Raw genomic sequence first — 21230 nt, 5'->3', positions numbered from 1 at the left:
AGCAGGAGCTTTAGTACTGAGCCACAACCTTTTCAGAGTTCTTTTGGAATGGTTTCCTTCTGCAATCTTCAAGAACCTCAAAACGCCTTTCCCGCTATAAGTCTCCACACTCTGGTGTGTGGATAATGTTGAGTAAAGGGCATTTTTTCTCCTTAAAAAGAAAAAAAAAGAAAATCTTTGTTGTTATGGACTGGCATTCTGCCAGCCACTTAGCAATTAAAGGTTTAATTTCCCAGCAATTAAAGTTTTCATTACTAAGCAATTAGCACTTAAGGTTTTACATGATAAGCATTTAGCTGAATTCTAGGGAAGCCAGAAGTTGGAACTGGGCATGGGATATGGTAGCTATGACTCAGGGAAGGGGTGGGAGAATGATGAACTGGGAAGCGTGGATGTAGTGTGACAGCTGAGGAATCACCCAGATTAAAAGACTGGAGTAAGATCACTTTCAATGAGAACAAACAATATGCCTATCAACAGCAGGACAGCCCAACATACTGATAGTCAATGTGGTTTATCCTTGAGGTCAGTGACTGGAAAACTCAGAGACAAATCCAGAGCATTGAGGAATACCAGCTAATCTCCTTTTTGCCAACCTATAGACAAAAGGGAGGTGCAAAGGGGGCAGGTAGAATATGATGATGAGATGGGGAGATGCAAGGGCGACCACTTATACATCAACCAAAAAACAAAAACAAAAAAACCCCCAAAAATTCTGGGAGATCCATTTCACTGTTTTTCTGCACCTCATGTAGCTTAATTTGATTGATTCGATTTAGTGTATTTTTATGCCGCTTTTCACTCAAACAAATCCCCAAATGGCTTACAAACAACAAATAACAATAATGCAATAAAACATAATACATCATATAAATCATTTAAAATAACTAACAAATCATCAATAAAAACAATTACAACCTATAAAATGCTATTAAACAAAAACACACACACACACACAAGATTAATAGCAGCAACAACAAAAAATAAGCTAAGCACTGTTAAATTCATACACACACTTTCCATGACCCCATGACTCATAATCTTCCACTCTGTTTAGGTCATTAAGATACACATAATCCCCAGTGTTAAGCCAGCTCAGCCGGATGCTGTGCTCGCTGGGGTCCTCAGGTAGTAGGCCATGCTGGAGATGGTGGGGCTTTCGAGCCTACCAGCAGTAGTTAGGTGGATGCTGACTCTGCTAACCTGCCTAGGCACCACGGACGAGGAACTTGTCCATGCCGCTCTCAATAATCAAGAGCTCCATTCCCACCTGAAGAAGTCCGAGACAAGCCTGTCCCTCTGCAGCTGCGAGGAGCTTGGCGTGGGTTGCAGATATTTCGTGAAACTTACTGGGTGGCCTTGGACAAGTGACTGTCAGTTTAAATTTGATGAGTGCTCTATTGTTTCCCAAATTTCTGGTTTCCTGAATTTTGAGGCTTTCACATCATTCCTCCCCCAACTGTATGCTGAGCAAAAGCATGGGAAAGAAGGGCAGTGGTGGGGGGGACCCCAAAGATCTCAATTTAATCCATTGTGGAATGTTGAACTGGATGGGTTAAGCTTTTAGAAACTTCCTTGCAGAAACCCAAGTACCTCCTAACAATGCCTCGGCTGTTTAAAGCAAGGCTGGGCAACTGCTCCATGGAATTCTTAAGTAACAAGAGAGGATGTGACCTGAACAAAATACACACAAAAAGTTACCTGGTTCCTTAATTATTATTATTATTATTTTAAAATACACACAAGATAATACATTGCAAAATTGTTTTATTTTCTGCATGGGGCAATTGAGATGAAATGTCTCGAGTTATTAGCTATGGGAGATATTTTATTTAAAATCAAATTTTTTTTTAAAAGGAGACTTATTTACCAAAACACAACCTGAGCCGTCCAGAGGATATAAATGAAATGCTATAATTATACGCGAAAAGAGGGTTACTGACCTTTGGATTGCAATATCTTGTCTCCTTTCTCCTCCCTTTATACAATCCGGCCTAAAGGATGAAATTGCATCTTTTTCTTCAGCTGTTGCAAGAATGAGGTGGTATTGGGAGCTAGTGAGGCGTGGCACGATATAGCTGTTCATAGCTTGCAACAATTTGCCCATTTTCCATTTTGTTTGATTTTATTAACACCCGAGTCCCTGGGGAGGGGAGGAAGGGGAGGAAAGAGGTTGAGCTGTCATCGAATGATGACAACTCCCACCCTCACTACACTGTCAGCGCTTCAACTGCTATCATCCGTCTGCTCCAGAACTTTTATTCAGAGGCAAAGGTGAAGAAATAAACACCTTTGAGAATGTACAGTGCCTCTCTGAAAATGTGCAAAGCACCTTCCTTCCTCAGTCGGTCCCCAGGGATGCACTGAATCCAGGGAAATGAAATCCAGCTCACCACAGCTAGAATTGTGGTTGTTGTTTATATCTCACTTACCGTATTTTTTGCACCATAACACTCACTTTTTTCCTCCTAAAAAGTAAGGGGAAATGTCTGTGCGTGTTATGGAGGAAATGCCTACGGGTGGCATGCCTACGGATTTTCCTCCTCTAAAAACTACGTGCGTGTTATAGTCGGGTGCGTGTTATAGAGCGAAAAATACGGTATTTAATTTGTGGGGTTTTTTTAAGCATAAGAAACTGCCTTGCACTGAGTCAGGGCATTCATCTACCTGGCTCAGTATCCTCTGCACTGACTGCCATCAATACTTGTCAAGAAAGCTGGATGTTTAAATATTCGGAACAGATAAGAGAAAGGACTTTTTCATGCGTAGTTAAACTATGGGACTTGCTTCCGCAGGAAGCCACCAAGCCAGATGGCTTTAAAACAGGATTGGACAAATTCATGGAGGGTCTAGCTATCTATAGCTGCTAGCCATGAGGGCTACGGTCTACCTTTATGGATGGAGGCAATAATGATACTGAATACCAGTTGCTGGACACCACAGCAGGGCAGAGTGCTCTTTATCAAGGACAACAGAACTGTCACCGACAGCAGCTGCAACTTTTTAAAAAAACAAAACAAAACTTGTGCTTAAACTTGCTTTACCCTTCTCCTTCCCAAATGTTTTTCCTTGTGTCTTATGACTTTTCAGATTGTGAGCTGAAAGGCAGGACCCATCTTAGAACTGTTTTTTGTAAGCCACTCTGAGAGCCTTCTTTTTGCTAAGGACAGTGTATACATGAGAGAGAGAGAGAGAGAGAGAGAGAGAGAGAGAGAGAGAGAGAGAGAGGAAGGAAGGAAGGAAGGAAGGAAGGAAGGAAGGAAGGAAGGAAGGAAGGTCATTTGCTTCTGAAAGAATAATGTTTACACCAAGTATTTCAAGAAAAGAAGAAACAGAACCAAATTCCTCTGTTGAGGAAGAAAACTTACTAAGCTGGACATCACTGAGAAGTACTACTTTGCTTCTGCCCACCCACCTCTTTGAAGAGATACACAAATCTGTCAGTTTTTCTCTCTCTCTGTTTCTCATTTTTTCCAAGTTTAAATTCAGTTTGGCAGTTTTCCACATCGGTTAGCAATTTTTTATTTTTTAAAAAAACCTTTCTCACAAAAATTCAGCAGCATTTTAGCGTGTTAAAAAAAAAGACTCTCCTAAAAAGACTTTAATGTGGCAACAATCTAGCACAGAGAAAGACACACTTGTTTATAAACAATATCCCCCTGATGCAATGCATTTTTCAACATTTCATTTCACAAATGTGTACATTTATATGCAGACATTTCCCTAATATGTGGCCTTTTCTACAAATCTTTGGCTGGATAACCAAATCACAATATTTGGCAAAGTGCAAATTTCAAAGGATAAATGTATTTCAGTTTGCATATTGTTTCAGGGACAGCAAATTAGGTAAGTTCACATTAAAATGTGAACCAAAGCAAATTCCTCCACCATCACTGTCCTTCTGCTGTACAGACAAAGAGCAGGACAAGATTAGTTTGTGGTTAATTAATCCAATTAATTATTTGGATTAATTAATCCAAACTCACAGTTCTGCCCTCATAACCTTTAGCATGCATTAGAATCCCTCCCCCCATATTATCAAGACTGGTGACAAATACCCCTTCCTCTCTTACAGCTAGTAGGAAGGCTATTGAAAGTTAAGCAGTGATCTCTTTGTCGTGCAGAGATAGGAAACATGTTTCTCTCCTGGTGTTGTTTTACTCAAACTTCTATCATCCCAAGACACCATGCTCAGTGGTCAAGCATGATCAGAGTTGCACTGGTTCCCCAACCCTGCTTTGAAGTGATCCTAGTATGTTACAGGCATCCCCCTGACTTAGCACATGATCAATTTGCACGCAACCTCGTATATGTGCAGTGCTGGAAAATAACAAAATAATTAAATTCAAACCTGAAATGGTGGGAGAGAGATGGAGGGGGCCCCTTCCCATAGCCTAAAGAGGACACCAATGAGTCCGAAGTCCAGAAATAAAGTTTTAAAAGGCTTTTTAAAAACACTCAAAGAGTTCCAAAATAGCATGCAGAAGCTCTTGCTCCCACCACACTACCCTGCCCACTGGGAGGGAAGCTGTGTTGTAGTGGGCTCCCCACATACATGCATTTTGCTGGACCATAACCCCTGTGTATGTGGCGAGTTGCCTGTATAAGCAAGCCTAAAGAAACAAGAGCCATGGATCTAAAACTAAGGGCTTTGCATGCTATTTGAGTGTGTGTAGCAAGAGCAGCAATATCCTGCCATGGGAAGGGCAGTGGCACAGTGGTATAGCATCTGCCTTGCATACCAAGCTTCATTCCCCAGCATCTCAGAGTAGGGCTGGGGATGTCCCTTGTCTAGAACCTTGGAGAGGTACTACTGGTCAGTATAGGCCATCCTGTGCTAGGTATAAGCACAGGTATAGGCCTTGGTATAAGGCAGCTTCCTATATTCCTATCCCCAAACTTGGATTGTTTGAATGGTTTACTAATCAACTGCAAACTGCAAAAAAGGATGTTCCATTTCATGCCAAAGTTAAGCACTTCCAAGTCCTACTAATGTCACTGGGAGAGATTTCAGCCCCATCTAAGTCAATGGGGTGTAAGAATGCTTCCCTTACTCCGGACTGTGTCTTAAAATGTTACCCTATTAATCCCATCCTCGCTTCTTTCCTTCTGCCCTTGCAACCTCCTCTGTTTATCCCAAGATCTTCCTTTCTGTGACATTGATGTCCAGCCTCAGTAGGTTAAAAGATAAGAGTCCAATTGATGCTGAGTGACACGCCAAACTAAACTTGACCTCTGACCTTTCCCCCCCACCTGCACTTTCTATGGACCCAGTGATGAGCTGCCAATATTGTAACAAAAAAACCACATCCTTTATCTTGTGTTTTTTTAAACAAAACAAAACATTGTTTCCCATATGATGTAGATATTGACAGAAGGGAAGGGAAGGATACGAAATGGCAAAATTAAAACCATGGGTCTTCAGCTGTTAGACCCAGGACCTAATCCAGCCGCCTGAGGGTGGGGCTTCCCATCTAGCATCCTCCTAGGGAATTTGATTCACTGCATAATTGCACTAAAATGCTAATGTATTTGCACAATGACTTTTTAAGGGGGCGGGAATCACAAACTGATGAGGGGATGTGGACAGCTGACCTGAAAATTGCAAACATGAGAAATGGAGAGAAACCAATAATACCCTAATGTTAACATTTCTGTATGCAGTTTCGCTTAATACATACACTTTTGCAAACCTGTTTTCACAGATACAATGCATGTTTGCATTTTCACAAATATATTGCATAGCATGCTGCTGATGGGAGGTCAGTTAAGTACTCCCAGCCTCCTGCACTGACCACTATTGGGAGAACCATGACATGTACACAATCAAAGAAGGTAGAAAAGAAATTTCTAATGCTGCTTTCTTAAAGGCATGCCTATTGGGATTTGGTCCATATGCCTATCTTTGATTTTCCTGCACCAAAGTTTAAGAACAGCTATTGTGCAATAGAAAAATACTCAAACTTGCTCAGACATCCCAGGGCATGGTCTGATCCCCACACGTTTTGCTAAAGCTTAATAAATCTGGGTCTGGTCAGTGCCTGTAGAGCCTTGAGTTCTATTAGGGGGGAAAAAGTCTGGATATAAATGTCATGATTTTTTTAAAAAAAAAAATACATAAAAATATTCCTACCTGCCACTGACTGCCCCTTCCAGATATGTTGCTTGTCGGTTTTTCCAAATAACTTAATAATCAGATGGTGTTTCCAAGCTCAATGCACCTAACAGGATTCTTTCTAAGATTGCTATTATTACAAGAGGCGGAACAAAGAGTGCTCAGTTTTACTGACAGTTGTGATTATAATGTATGTGATGTGCACATAGCTTCCTTTTATGAATTTCTGTGTCTTCATGAGGCACAGTCATGTGGATTGCATAGGAAGCAATGGAAACCAACACAACACAATGAAGATGTTGTTTTTTTGATAGCAGGTTACAATATCTAACTATATAGGCAAACCCCAGCTGATGTGCACGTCTATTCATTGACTAGCTGGATCCCCATTGGATAGTGGAATCCACCACTTGCTGAGCACTTGATGCTATGTAATGTGAGCACCAAGCAATAAAGAAGGGTATTTCCATTGCTCTTAGCTTATCTGTGATCCCTGAGCTACGGTTTATGGTACCTTCTCTCCATAAGGAAGGTTTGATATGGACCTCACGGTCTGAAATATAGTAGAGACTGCCCACACCTTTTCCGAAAACAGCAGATTCATAGTGCATCAATTCTGTTTGGTGGTCAATGTTTGTAAGGAGAGGAAGCAGATCCTTCATGTACTTGACTTCATATGCTAAATTTGGCTTCTCTCTTCTGGTATCACATCATGCGCCATGCGTCAGTGGAGTGATAATTACCAGGTACTGATGCTTAAGCAGTTATATAGTACTTTAGAGGAAGGGTAACCAACACAGTGCCCTTCAGATGTTGTTGGACAACAACTCCCATCATCTCATGCTGAATGACGCCAGTGGAATTTATAGCCCAACAGCATCCAGAAAGCATCACACTGGCTGCCTCTAGAGTAACCCAGGTGCTTTGCATACATTATCCCAGGGGTAGCCAACACAGTACCTCCAGATGTTGCTGGACTATAGCTCCCATCAGCCCTAGTCACACTGACTTGGACTGGTGGGAGTTGGAGTCCAACAACATCCAGAGGGCACCATGTAGACTATCCCTCCATTATCCTTTTGTAAGCCTTACAGCAACTCTGTGAGTTGGGTCAGCATTATTAAAGGCATGCCACAGTGCATCTGTTGGAGATAGGTCATCAGCAAAAATAGTGACTTGCCTATGACTACCTAGCAAGTTCATGGTAGGGATGAGATTTGAGACAGGGACTCCTAGAACTTTTGACCACCTCCTTTATTTAAACAATGAACACTACACAATACTACTTCACACTTTTGAATCAGATGCCTCCTTCAACATGAATGGAACAATCTCATGTGGTTTGGGTATCTATGCGTACGCCTCATGAAGTCCCTGTGCTTTTAAGCATTTGAAATTTCAGGCCATCATCCTAAGTATGATTACTTGGCTATATGTTCTACTGCAAGTAAATTTCATTGATTTCAATTAGAGTGTAATTCTTTACCAAAGTAGCTGAAACAGAGTCTTGGTTTTTCACGGCCAGCGAAAAAACATTTAGGCTGAGTACGTACCATCCATTTAAATCTTATTTCCCTACTTGATACAAGAATCCTGGGAATTGTAGTTTACCCTCAGAGGACTACAATTCCCAGCACTCTTGACAAATGACAATTCCTGGGATTCTTTGTAGGAGTGTGTGCTTTAAATATATGGTGTGCATGCAGCCACAATATTGCTACTGTAATTTGATGCTGGGTAGAAGAATTCCCATTGTATTGGGCTGGGTTTCATTACAGCCTATCAGCATAATGACATGAAATTGACCCTCAAGACTGAAGTCAAATTTTTAAAAACACCACCATTCAAACCACCCTTTTTCGGTGGAGAAACACATTCTGCTGAGAAATCAGAGGCACAAGTCTTCCAGCACTTGCTACATTTGTAAGTTACAATTGCCGGGTTTCCAAATTGCAGTTTGAAAACATATCCATGGGCAATTTTGATTCCACTCAGTCCCTTGTCTTCTGTCATGTAAAGATGTCAAAGCTGTCTCCTCGAAATAAACGGTGCTCAAGCAAACCGTGATTCTTAACAAGTTACCAAGGAACACGGTGAAATCTCTTCTTTTTGTTTACTACAGCATGTCTTGATTACATCAGCAACATAAAGGAAGATGCAATGGCAAAGCAAATGAGGATGACTTAATTGCAACAGTGTCTTGTGGCCACTTTGTAACAGCAACAGCACTCCTAGACCTCCTGGTTTATAAGGAAGGCACCTAGACGTGGGGAATATTGTGCTGCTTGCCTGATTATAACGCTAGAGCTTCTGTCCTATTTTCTAATGTTCCATTTGCACTGCAATACCTGTAATGGACTAGTGGTTCTTTGATCAATATACCACCATCTTGCACTAAATTTCATTCTCACCATTGAGCAACAACAACAACCACAATTTTGGGGTCTTCCTGGTTTTCACTTTTTGGAATCTGGCAACCCTAAACATTAAGTTTATTTTATTTTTATGAAAAACAAACAAACCAAGGCAGGTAAAAGAAACACCTCTTTCCATTCCTTCTACAGAATGCTGGGGTCTCACTCTGAGGTTGGGTTGAATTGCTCCACATTTGTTGGGAAAGGAATTCTGAGCAGGGAGGTGTGTGGGTGTGTGGGTATGTGGGTGGGTGGGTGTGCATTAAGCATTCTCTCTCTCTCTCTCTCTCTCTCTCTCTCTCTCTCTCTCTCTGTAGCTCAGCATGAGGCTCTTAATCTCAGGATTGTATGTTTGAGTCCCATGTGCTGGGTGAAAGATTCCTGCATTGCAGGGGGTTGGACGAGATGAGCCTAAGGGTCCCTTCCAACTCTGAAAATCTAAATTTAAATCTAAAATCTCACCCTTTGGAAAGGAGCCCATAACTGTGCATAACTGAAATACGCTAGCTATCTAGTGCCTAGCCAGCCCCAGAAAGATGAAGTGTAACTTATTCAATTATTGCTACTTGCAAGATATATGAAAGTAAGTAAGTAAGTAAGTAAGTAAGTAAGTAAGTACGGTAAGTAAGTAGACAAATACACACAATATTTAATAACAAAAACCTTATCAACTTTGGTTTTTGAAATATGGCAAGCATAAGAATTCTCCCACCCAAAACATAATCTTCCCAAAACACCCAACCCAAAACTTTGGTGAAGCCATGGCTTGGTAACATTAGGCTAGGCCTTAATGCTTAATATAATGAGGCTGGTGTTCTGCAAAGCTTAAAACACACAATAATGTGTCTTCTGTTGTGAACCCTCAGGGTACATTTTTTTCTTCGCTGCCAGTTGAGCTTATTTTGATCAGCTGATAACATAACTCACAAATATACCCCTTGTTTTTACTGTATGTGTGAAAATTCACCGCTATGGACTTTAAGGCAAAGCATTCAGCTTGTAACAGGCATGGAGTCAACTCCTTTGCATATCAAATGGACATTAAACACCTCTGTTTTATAGATGCAATGTGTTAATTGATGGATAGGAGAGAGAGCTGGCAAAATGAACGTGAAATTTGGCATATGTCAATTGTAGGTCTTCACTCTGCAGAAAAAAAATCTGACTCCATTTCAACACGTGCTTTCGACTCAAATTTTTTAAAGATGGATTCTATTTGTCATTGTGGTGATTTTTTAATTTATTTATTTATTTTTTTAAAAAAACATGCTTTTTGCTGAAGTGGCTTCAGAATTTTATAGCCCCCCTCCAACCTCAGTAAAATAAATAGCAAAACATCAGAGCCTCTGGTATCAAAAAGTCATTGCCGCGTTTCCAAGGGTCATAAAATAATATTCATTTGATTGATGGCTGTCAAGATGACAATTGCACCTCCAGTTGGGAATCTAATAGCCTCCAACTCTATTCTGGGCCATGATTTATTTCAGGATTGTTATCTGTGCTTGCCTCCCACATTTCCACAACCATATGTTGACGCAGATGTTGGCGTGCTTCCTTTGTAGAGAGGTGTTGCTGGGATCTGTTCTGTGGAATAAACAGCTTTATATTTATTTACTAGCAAATGAAACTTGCATTCTGCATGCACAGATACAGACTCTTGGCTGCAACTGAAATTCCCTCCTCCCCTGAGTTAAGTCTAAAGAGGCAAGAGAACTTTGACGGTCCAACTTGCCACCCCATGTACAGCTGGGCATGCTCTGGGCTTGAATGCTGGGCATTGGCATTGGGTAAAGTTCAAGGTGCTGGTTTGGGCGTACGAAGACCGATACAGCTGGGGGTCAGGATAGCTGAAAGATAATCTCATGTCTTATATATGCAATTGATCACTGTGCTCTGCAAGAGAGGGCTTCCTGAGGATACCATCGTTATGAGGAAGTCTGTTCCACACAGTACAGGAATCAGGTCTTAATGTTGTAGCACCCACTCTTTGAAATTCCTTCCCATTAAAATATTACATAGGCACCACCTCTGTTGTCTTCTCAGCACCTACAGAAGATCTTCCTCTTCTAACAAACCTTTCAAGTAGAAATCGTTCCCAGTCTGCCATGGAATTGTTTTCAAGATGTTTCCATAGTTTTATTGTTTGTGTGTTTGCCACCCTGGACTTCTTTGGAAGGAAAGTTATGATTAATAATAATAATAATAACTGTGTCCCAAATTTGAGGTGCTAATGTAAATATGTCCTCTATTTTAAAACATTACTAGTAATCAGAGTGCCTGGGGCTGAACTAGAACAGGGGTTACCAACCTGTTGTTGGACTCCAACTCCCATCAGCCCTGACAACTGGCCAGGCTGGCAGGAACTGATGGGAGTTGGAGTCCAACAATAGCTGGAGACCACCACATTAGCTACCACTAGAGTAAAGAAACCAAAGTCCTATCTTGCCCAGTGTTGTGTTTTTCACAGAAGCTAAACAGATACCTCTGGGAAACCCACAAGTATGAAGACAAAAGCCTGCTGCTGCTACCTGGCAAATGGCATTCAGACGCGTGGTATCTCTGATCCAACAGGTAGCATATAGTCATTGCAGACAGTAGCTATTGATCTGCATCATGACTAGTAGCCTTATCCACCATGAATAAAGCCCTGTCTGCACTATACATTTAAAGCAGCACTTTAATCAGACATGGCTTTCCCAAAGGATCCTGGGAACTGTAGTCTGTTGAGGATGTCAAGAGTAGTTATTAGACCCCTGTTCCCTTCACAGACCTACAATTCCCAAAGTAGTCTAACACTTAATCCGTCTTCCCAGTAATCTCAGATATAGTGTCCAGGTTGGCAAAGGCTAGCAAATAATAATAATAATAATAATAATAATAATAATAATAATAATAATGATGATGTAGCAATTTGCTACTGTAATCAGCTGAAAGTTTTCTGCTGCTTCCTTTCAACTTCTCTAAAGGTGGCCTGACGAAAAACATTTTGAAGATAAAATACTTGATTAGCCTCTCCCTGGTTTGTCTATTTGAGAAAGATAATTGAAAACACAATGGATTTTAGGGGGAGAGAGGGGAGATGGTGCATCCTTTGCAAACACATGCTATTTAAAATCTATAGCACATCACCTATATCAGCTGTGTGCTTTAATTACAAAAACACGATCCTTCAGCTATTGCAAGCACAGGGCAGAGCAACATGGCTAGTGATGAGATTCTACCAGACAACCAAATACCCCATTTTTGTTTGTGTGTGTTTAAAGAAAATACATATCATAGTGACATAGGAAGCTGAGTCAGACCTTTGCTCTGATTATGTCAGTATCTACACAGAATGGCAGAGAATCTCCAGGGTTTCAGACCGGGCTTCCTTCATAGTCCTATGTGGAGGTGCTGAGGACTGAACTGGGGACCTTCTGCATGCAAACCAGATGCTCTACTGCTGAACTATAGCCCTCACCCAACCTGCACCCCCAAATCTTATTAAACAATACCCCCCTTAGATTTGCTAGCTTTCAATTATGCATCTGCTATGAAAAGGGGCCCCATTTTCCAAAGCTAAATGCTCTCCTAGGTGAAAACACTAGTATATACCATGAGAAGGAGAGTATAAAAGGAGGATTCAGATTTACCATATTAATACTCAGCTGGGATGGGCAAATGAGTCGATTTTGGTTTCTCATTCTTCCCATTTTTTCTCCAAATTTGCACATCAGTTTGCCATTTTTATCTTATATTATAAAAACCCTCACGAAAGCCCATCAGCATTTTTGTGCAAATTTCTCCTAATATGTAATTTTTTGCATGCAATTTTGCTTATTTTTTATTTTATTTTTGCAAAACAAATTCTCCTAATACAATTTATCTTTGTATGCTGTTTTCCCTATTACATGCACCTACAGGCATTCTTCTAAGCACCCTAGTTCTATGCACACATCACTTGGCTAGAGAACTGCATTGCAAAGTTCAGAGAAGTGCACATTTCAAGGATTGCTGTGCTTCAGTTTGCATCTTGTTCTGCAAAGTGCAAGTGAGATCGGTTTGCCTGTAAATGCAAACTGAATTGAATTTCTACACAGCCGTTTTACATCAGGACCAACACAGTTGATGGGGATGGTTTTTTGGTCTACCGAATCCTAATGCTGCTAATCTCAGCAGCTATAGCAGTGCCTGGGGTTCTTGTAAAACAATCAGCTGCCAGTGTATTAACCTTCTGTTATTTTGTTTGCCACAAAGCGGGGGCCACCCTGCGAAACACTTTGCAGGCATTTTATTTGCTATGTTGATTCCTATTAGATATCATTAGGTACACAATAATTATTATAATTACGTGCATTGCTTAGGCTACCCTGCTAAATAACAACCACGTTTATTCAGAAGTCATAATTGCTGCATCTAGACTTTAAAATGAAATCTAATTAGATGTCAGTTTATCCTTCTAACCCCCCTCCAACACGCACAACCCCTCCATAGTAATCAAACTGAATATAGATAATGAAATCCTGTCCAGCAACTGGTTTATATTTCAAACACATTGCTACATCTTATAGAAGTAGTATGTGCATTATTAGCAAAGAAACGTGGATGTAAGCTTTACTGCATGAACTAGAAATGTAAGAAGAAGAGCCCTGCTGGAAGACACCCATCTTGTTTTGGATCTGGCTTCTTATAGTGGCCAATGAGGCTCAAGCCCTTCCCTGCTATGGCATAAGGAAACAGGAAGAGTTATTGGCCCATGCAGTCCAGCATCCTGGGAAACCAGCAAGCAGGACCTGAGCACAAGAGCTCTCTCCCTCCTGTGGGTTCCAGCAACTGGTATTCAGAAGCACTACTGCTTTCAACAGGGACGCAGGTGGCACTGTGGGTAAAACCTCAGTGCCTAGGACTTGCTGATCGTAAGGTTGGTGGTTCGAATCCCCGCGGCGGGGTGAGCTCCCGTTGCTCAGTCCCTGCTCCTGCCCACCTAGCAGTTCGAAAGCACCCCTAAGTGCAAGTAGATAAATAGGTACCGCTTTATAGCGGGAAGGTAAACGGTGTTTCCATGTGCGGCACTGGTGCTGGCTCGCCAGTTGCAGCTTCGTCACGCTGGCCACGTGACCCAGAAGTGTCTTCGGACGGCGCCGGCTCCAGGCCTCTTGAGCGAGATGAGCGCGCAACCCTAGAGTCGGTCACGACTGGCCCGTATGGGCAGGGGTACCTTTACCTTTACCTTACTGCTTTCAACCTTGGAGGTAGAGCATAGCCATCATAGCTAGTAGCTATCAACAGCCTTATCCTCTATGAATTTGGCCAATCCTCTTTCAAAGCCCTCCAATTGGTGACCATCACTGCCTCTTGCGGGAGCATGTTCCAAAGTTTAACTATGCACTATATGGCTTCCAATTCTCTTTTAGACTCATAACTGCTTAAGCATCCTGACAGACACATTTAACATTTAGGAGGACCAGATTATAATAATAATAATAATAATAATAATTTATTATTTGTACCCCGCCCATCTGGCTGGGTTTCCCCAGCCACTCTGGGCGGCTTCCACAGAAACCCAAAAAACACTAAAATATCATACATTAAAAGCTTCCCTGAATAGGGCCGCCTTAAGATGTCTTCTGAATGTCAGGTAGTTGTCCATCACCTTGACATCCGATGGGAGGGCATTCCACAGGGCGGGCGCCACCACCGAAAAGGCCCTCTGCCTGGTTCCCTGTAGCTTCGCTTCTCGCAATGAGGGAACCACCAGAAGGCCCTCGGTGCTGGACCTCAGTGTCCGGGCAGAACGATGGGGGTGGAGACGCTCCTTCAGGTATACTGGGCCGAAGCCGTTTAGGGCTTTAAAGGTCAACACCAGCACTTTGAATTGTGCTCGGAAACGTACTGGGAGCCAATGTAGGTCTTTCAAGACCGGTGTTATGTGGTCTCGGCGGCCGCCCCCAGTCACCAGTCTAGCTGCCGCATTCTGGATTAGCTGTAGTTTCCGAGTCACCTTCAAAGGTAGCCCCACGTAGAGCGCATTGCAGTAGTCCAAGCGGGAGATAACTAGAGCATGCACCACTCTGGCCAGACAGTCAGCGGGCAGGTAGGGTCTCAGCCTGCGTACCAGGTGGAGTTGGTAGACAGCTGCCCTGGATACAGAATTGACCTGCGCCTCCATGGACAGCTGTGAGTCCAAAATGACTCCCAGGCTACGCACCTGGTCCTTCAGGGGCACAGTTACCCTATTCAGGACCAGGGAGTCCTCCACACCAGCCCGCCCCCTGTCCCCCAAAAACAGTACTTCTGTCTTGTCAGGATTCAACTTCAATCCGTTAGCCGCCATCCATCCTCCAACCGCCTCCAGGCACTCACACAGGACCTTCACCGCCTTCACTGGTTCTGATTTGAAAGAAAGGTAGAGCTGGGTATCATCTGCATATTGATGAACACCCAGTCCAAACCCCCTGATGATCTCTCCCAGCGGCTTCATATAGATGTTAAAAAGCATGGGGGAGAGGACGGAACCCTGAGGCATCCCACAAGTGAGGGCCCAAGGGTCTGAACACTCATCCCCCACCACCACTTTCTGAACACGGCCCAGGAGAAAGGAGCGAAACCACTGTATAACAGTGCCCCCAGCTCCCAACCCCTCTAGACGGTCCAGAAGGATGTTATGGTCGATTGTATCAAAGGCCGCTGAGAGATCCAGCAGAACTAGGAAACAACTCTCACCTTTGTCCCTAGCTCGCCGGAGATCATCAACCAGTGCGACCAAGGCAGTTTCAGTCCCATGATGAGGCCTGAACCCTGATTGGAAGGGATCCAAATGGTCCGCATCCTCCAGGCGTGCCTGGAGTTGTTCAGCAACCACACGCTCAATCACCTTGCCCAAGAATGGAAGATTTGAGACTGGGCGATAGTTGGCCATACTGGCCGGGTCTAAAGATGGTTTTTTAAGAAGTGGTTTAATGACCGCCTCTTTCAGCGGATCTGGGAATGTTCCCTCACAGAGAGAAGCATTCACCACCCCGCAGAGCCCATCGCCCAGCCCTTCCCGGCTCGCTTTTATAAGCCAGGATGGGCAAGGATCAAGGAGACAGGTGGTTGGTTTCACGCGTCCAAGCAGCCTGTCCACATCCTTGGGGGTAACGGATTGAAATTGATTCCATGCAACTTGACCAGACAGGGCTCTAGCACTCTCCCGCCCCAGCCCTGCTCCCACGGTGGTGTCTAGCTCCTTCCGAATATGAGTGATTTTATCTGCAAAAAACTTTGCAAAATCGTTGCAGGAGATCTTGGGGTCTTTACAAGGCCCCGGTGGTAAAGGTGGTTCCGTTAAATTGCGGACCACCTGAAAGAGTCTCCTGCTACTATTTTCTGCAGATGCAATAGAGGCGGTGAAGAAAGTCTTCTTCGCCGTCGCTATCGCCACTTGGTAGGCTCGACGTTGAGCTCTAACCTGTGTCCGGTCAGATTCGGAGTGAGTTTTCTGCCACCGACGCTCTAGCTGTCTCAGCGATTGTTTCATTGCCCTCAGCTCCGAAGAAAACCACGGGGCTGTCCGGGCTCCATGCAATCGGAGAGGGCGCTTCGGAGCCAGACAGTCGATAGCCCTGGTTAACTCCGCATTCCAGCGGGCCACCAGGGAATCAGCTGAAAGGCCATCAACATGGGATAAAGCATCCCCTACCACTCTCTGGAAACCATTTGGATCCATTAAGTGGCGGGGGCGGACCATCCGAATTGGTCCCACCTCCCTGCAGAGGGGAAGGGTCGCGGAGAAGTCCAGTTGCACCAGGAAGTGATCTGACCATGGCACTTCTTTGGTTTCATTTTTACTTAGTGTCAGATCACCCACGTCGCTAGAGGTGAATACCAGGTCTAAGGCATGTCCATGACTATGAGTTGGGCCCAACTTATTCAGGGACAGCCCCATGGAGGCCATGCTTTCCACAAAGTCCCGAGCGGCCCCTTGTAAGGTCGTGTCGGCATGGATGTTAAAATCCCCTAGGACAACCAAACTAGGTGTCTCCAGGAGAACATCCGCCACGACCTGAAGCAGCTCGGACAGGGAATCCTTGGTGCAGTGGGGAGGTCGGTACACCAAAAGGAATCCTGTACTGCCCCTATTGCCCAACTTCCAGAACATGCACTCAGAAAACTGGGTCTTCCCAGTAGGACGCCTGATGCAAACTAATGACTTCCTAAAAATCACTGCAACCCCCCCCTCCCCGCCCACATGACCTGGGTTGCTGTGCGTAAGAGAAACCTGGTGGGCAAGCGGCAGCAAGGACAGGCCCATCCGCCTCATTCAACCAGCTCTCTTCCATAGGTTAAATACTCTCTTCCATAGGTTCACCTTGCATAGCTTGCAGCCATGCAACCTCATAGCTCCTCAGACTTGCAAGTGACCTGCTTCTATTTCCTGAGGTAGTCTACTGCTTTAAAACTCTCTGCAGTTTCTGCGCGTATTTAACATATAGAATAAGAGAACAAGAAGGACACATGTTTAAAGAAGACTGGAAAATGTTTACTGAATATATGGGTGGAAATTGTGTTCGTTTAAAAAGGCTAGTAGAATTAAGATAAATTCAGCAGTGTAAATAAGTTTTGGTGGATGTAACAATGGATTACTGAACAGGTTTAGTTCCTGTAAAATATGCAGGGATGTACGGTGTGTAAAATGAACCATGGAAAGAGAAGAAGGGAAGCCATTGATTTAAGGTTGTCTAAATTAATTTTTTGAAATGTAAATTAGAAATATATATATATATATATATATATATATATATATATATATATATGCAGTTTCTGAAAATGTGGCTGAGGGTTAGTTCACACAGCCATCGGCTACTCCTTTTTACTGCAATTCACCATAACTATGAGCCACGATTGGGCAGTCTACCACAATAATTCCTAATGAGAGGAGAATCGGAAAAGAATCACACTTTTGTTTCTGTGAAACTATGCATCTGCAATACACATGTAAAGTGGTTTAATGCTCCCAAGGGACTATAGTTTTGAGAGAAAACTCCAAGTCATGGTGTGGTGCAACAGAAAAGGAGGAGAGAGAGGACAGATCCGGGACAAAAAAAATGGCACAACCTGCTGGAGTGCCAAGGCAAAGGTGGACCCTCCTTGATCTAGCAAGCATGTGGGAAGATAATGAGGCATTCAGTTTGTGACATAGAGGCAAGTTGAGAAAAATCAGGCTGGATACTTCTTTCCTTTGATGGGGTTCCTGCTTCATGCTAGCAGTCTGAGTTTCTTATTAAAACGAGTCTCATTTCTTTGTTACTTGCAGGTAGAAGGCAATCATGTTGAAAGACAGAGAGTGCCTGGAGCTAAGCATTTTGCCCCAGTCCCAAAGTTGCACAACTACTCCTGTCTCACTGCTGGTGTTGTCCTGCTCAGGATCTTGTCTGAAGAGGGGAACCCCCTAGGCAATCTAGAACTGTTAGCAGTTGGGGTGTTCCAGAAGCATTGGAATGGGGGGACGGGGGACAGAGATGGGAGGTATCATTGCCGAATTGTCGCTGGAAGGAGAGGGGTGCAGAAATCACTTATTTGTCTGCCCTCCTGGATCCTGTACTGAAAGGACTAATACTTTCCTGTATTGAAAGGAAGCCCTCCCCCCCAATATCAATGGAACATTGAGATTTGTTAGGTGTTTAAAAGAGAAATTATCATTTGAAATAATTCGTGCACATTTTTATGCAATTAAATTAATGCTTTGGATGTAGCCCTATTTTAATTTCCAGTTTACAACAGATAAAATTTGCGTGTGGGAAAGTGCCTTTCTTCAAAGTGAGTACTGTACAGAAAATGGAGGGTGTGCCCGGATCAGGCCTACATTGCACTCCGAACCATGTCTACTAAGAAGTAAGTTCCATTGAATCCAGTAGGGCTTACTCCTGGGATGTTTCTGCCCTTTAATGCATCAGCATCATTTGCTTCAGGGGCACTTACCCATGCAAAATGAATGTCACCATTCTGTAATCATGCAAACGGTGCACATCATTGTTTCATATTACATACATAGCCTTGTTATCTGCAATTGCATATCATGTTTCCCATTCAGAATAGCACATGCAGAACTGCAGTGCAGATCAGAGAGTCACAGTTGCTCATTGGATGTGTAATTGGTCTAATTGTGCAGCAGCTTGCGCAATTAAGCTGCTGCTGCTTTTCGAAGAATCTGACAGAAATATCACAACCCTGCTGCCTGTCATGGATGCTTATCCACAACAGCAAATGTGTGGGCTTTGCTCCAAGAATTGACAACTCCCAATATTTTGCAGCCTCTCTGACAGAGGAAGGATGCCCTGAGCTGACTGCAGACCTGTGATTGTGACTACACTCCAAATCAGATGAGAAGCATACTGCGAGTTTCAAGTGCTGCAAAAATGTTTGTTGAAATTTGGAGCTTGTGAACACTGGCTAAAAGAGCATCTATCTGCAGAAATATCTGGTTATTTCATGCATCACAATGGGGCATTGAGCATCTGGAAACCAAAGCAAGCTGCCCACTTCTGATTCAAAAGAACCCAACAGCCCCAAACCCCAGACATTCTTGTCTCTTGCAGGTGCACATACCTGATCTGTCAAAACTGCCTTTCATATGAAAAGGTTTGCTCGGTTCTCCCACCAATGTGCATCAGGACTAAAGTCCTAGCACGCATAAGCTTGCTCTCTGTTAAGTGGACCATGCTGCCACATAGTGGAAGTCCAGCGCATCCTGTTTTGGTTGCACATTGCAATGTGTCCCACATACGTAAAGATGAAATAATGAGGCTTGTTCGTTCCTGCAATAATTAACGGTGCATTTGCACTCCACGTGGATCACTGTTGATGTTTACTGTTTCATCAAGTATGATGGATGCCTTGTGTTTGCAAATTCAGATTAGCATAATTTCTTAACCAAGGGACCCATGAAAAGGTTCAATTATGAAGCAATCTCATTAATACCAGGGCTTGTTAAACTAATAGAAAGAGACAAGCCCAACAGCTCTGATATGGATACGTGTGCCTCGAATATAATTAATGGAGAAGTATTCCAGGCCTGAAACAAGCTAGTATTCTATGAAATATGACATGCTGGAATAACCATGTTAATAGATGCCATGACGCCTGAAATCCAGTGTTTCTTAGACATTTTTATAACCTCTTATTTCCCATTAAAACACAGAGCCATGACAAAATTTACAACTCACCTAGAAAACTCTGGCCAAGCCTGGGCCAGCTGCTATCATATCATATCATCCCCCACCCCAACAAATTAGTGTTTTGTGAGCTAATTTCCATGAGGATATTTTTCCATCGAAACAGGAATGGGCCAATCTGTCAATTTCTGATTCTCTCAGTTTCTCATTTTTCCACTTTTCTATTCATTTTCCATTTCTCCACATCAGCCTGCATTTTTTTAAAAAAAGTTCTCATGAGTACTCTACATTTTAGTGCAAATTTCTCCTTAATAGGCATACTTTCTATGCAATGTTGCCTAATATACACATTTTGGCAAAGCAAGTTCCCTTAATATAATTCATTTTTGTATGTCATTTTTGCACATATACATTTACACACACATTTTACCCCAGTGTATGCATTTTCACCCCAGCTTCCCAGTACATCAGGGGGACACAACACTTGCCTCACCCCAGGCACCAGCAAGCCATGTTACGCCACTGCCTAATTCCAAATGTCTGAAAACAGAGTAACCACTCTATTTTCATCAGCTGTATCTTCAGCTGTCTTTGCATAGAACATACTAGACTCTGGGAGCTCCTGTAATAGGGTGGGGGACCTGTGGCCTTCCACATGTTGCTGGACTACAACTCCCATCATCCAGTGCTACTGGTTCTACTGGATGTGGTTGATGCAAGGTGGAGCTAGAGAACATCTGGAGGGCTGTGGGTTCTCCATGCCTGATGTAAACAAAACTGATTTCCCCCCTTTTTTGGGGGAAGGGGGTCTTCTTGCTTCTCCCACATTCTTCCTTGATTTTCACATGGTCTAAAGCATTACCAGACTAACCCAACTTGTAGCCACTCCAGTGAGATGATTTGATGTCCTCTGTAGGCATTAATCATGCAGAAAGCATATATCAAGATGTTAATCAGATGTTAGCTGAGCGTGGGTGATTGCTCCACATTTTTCCACACCTGTTCACGCCCAGCCATCATCTTGCTACATCTTTGCCACACGACTGATCGACACATGTGCACAGCTTGAAATTATTTGGCAGACCTTGGTATTTAGAGGTGGTTCTCCTGGCTATGGAAAAGCAATCCCTTGTAGCCAGTAATATCCACAGCAATCCCCCTATTTAGATTTATTTCAAACTGCAGAGCCAGGATCTAGGAGGTACTTTATACCAAGTCTGATTATTTGTCCTTAAAGTCCGGTGTCATTTACAGCTGGGGTGAGGAACCTCAGGCCCAGGGGCCAAACGCAGGGCACTCTTCCCTATCCTCCATTCAGATAATGAAGGGACAGTCTCAGTCTTTAAGGAGTCATTCCGGCATGGCAAAAACGTTGAGGTATGAAGCAGCAGCACTGACAGGTGTGGCCTGGGGAGAATTCTGAGGGCCAGATGGTGAGGCCTGGGGTCATATTTGGCTAATGGGCCTGAGGTCCCCTCATGATTGAGACCATAGTGAGCTTCAGGGCCTTTAGTCCCTGGGGAAGATCTTTATGACTTGCACACACTATGCTTGTACTGTTTTGCTGAG

This window comes from Podarcis vaucheri, assembly GCF_965113315.1.
Source record: "Podarcis vaucheri genome assembly, chromosome: 7".
NCBI lineage: Eukaryota > Metazoa > Chordata > Lepidosauria > Squamata > Lacertidae > Podarcis > Podarcis vaucheri.
This window is presented reverse-complemented; position numbering follows the sequence as displayed.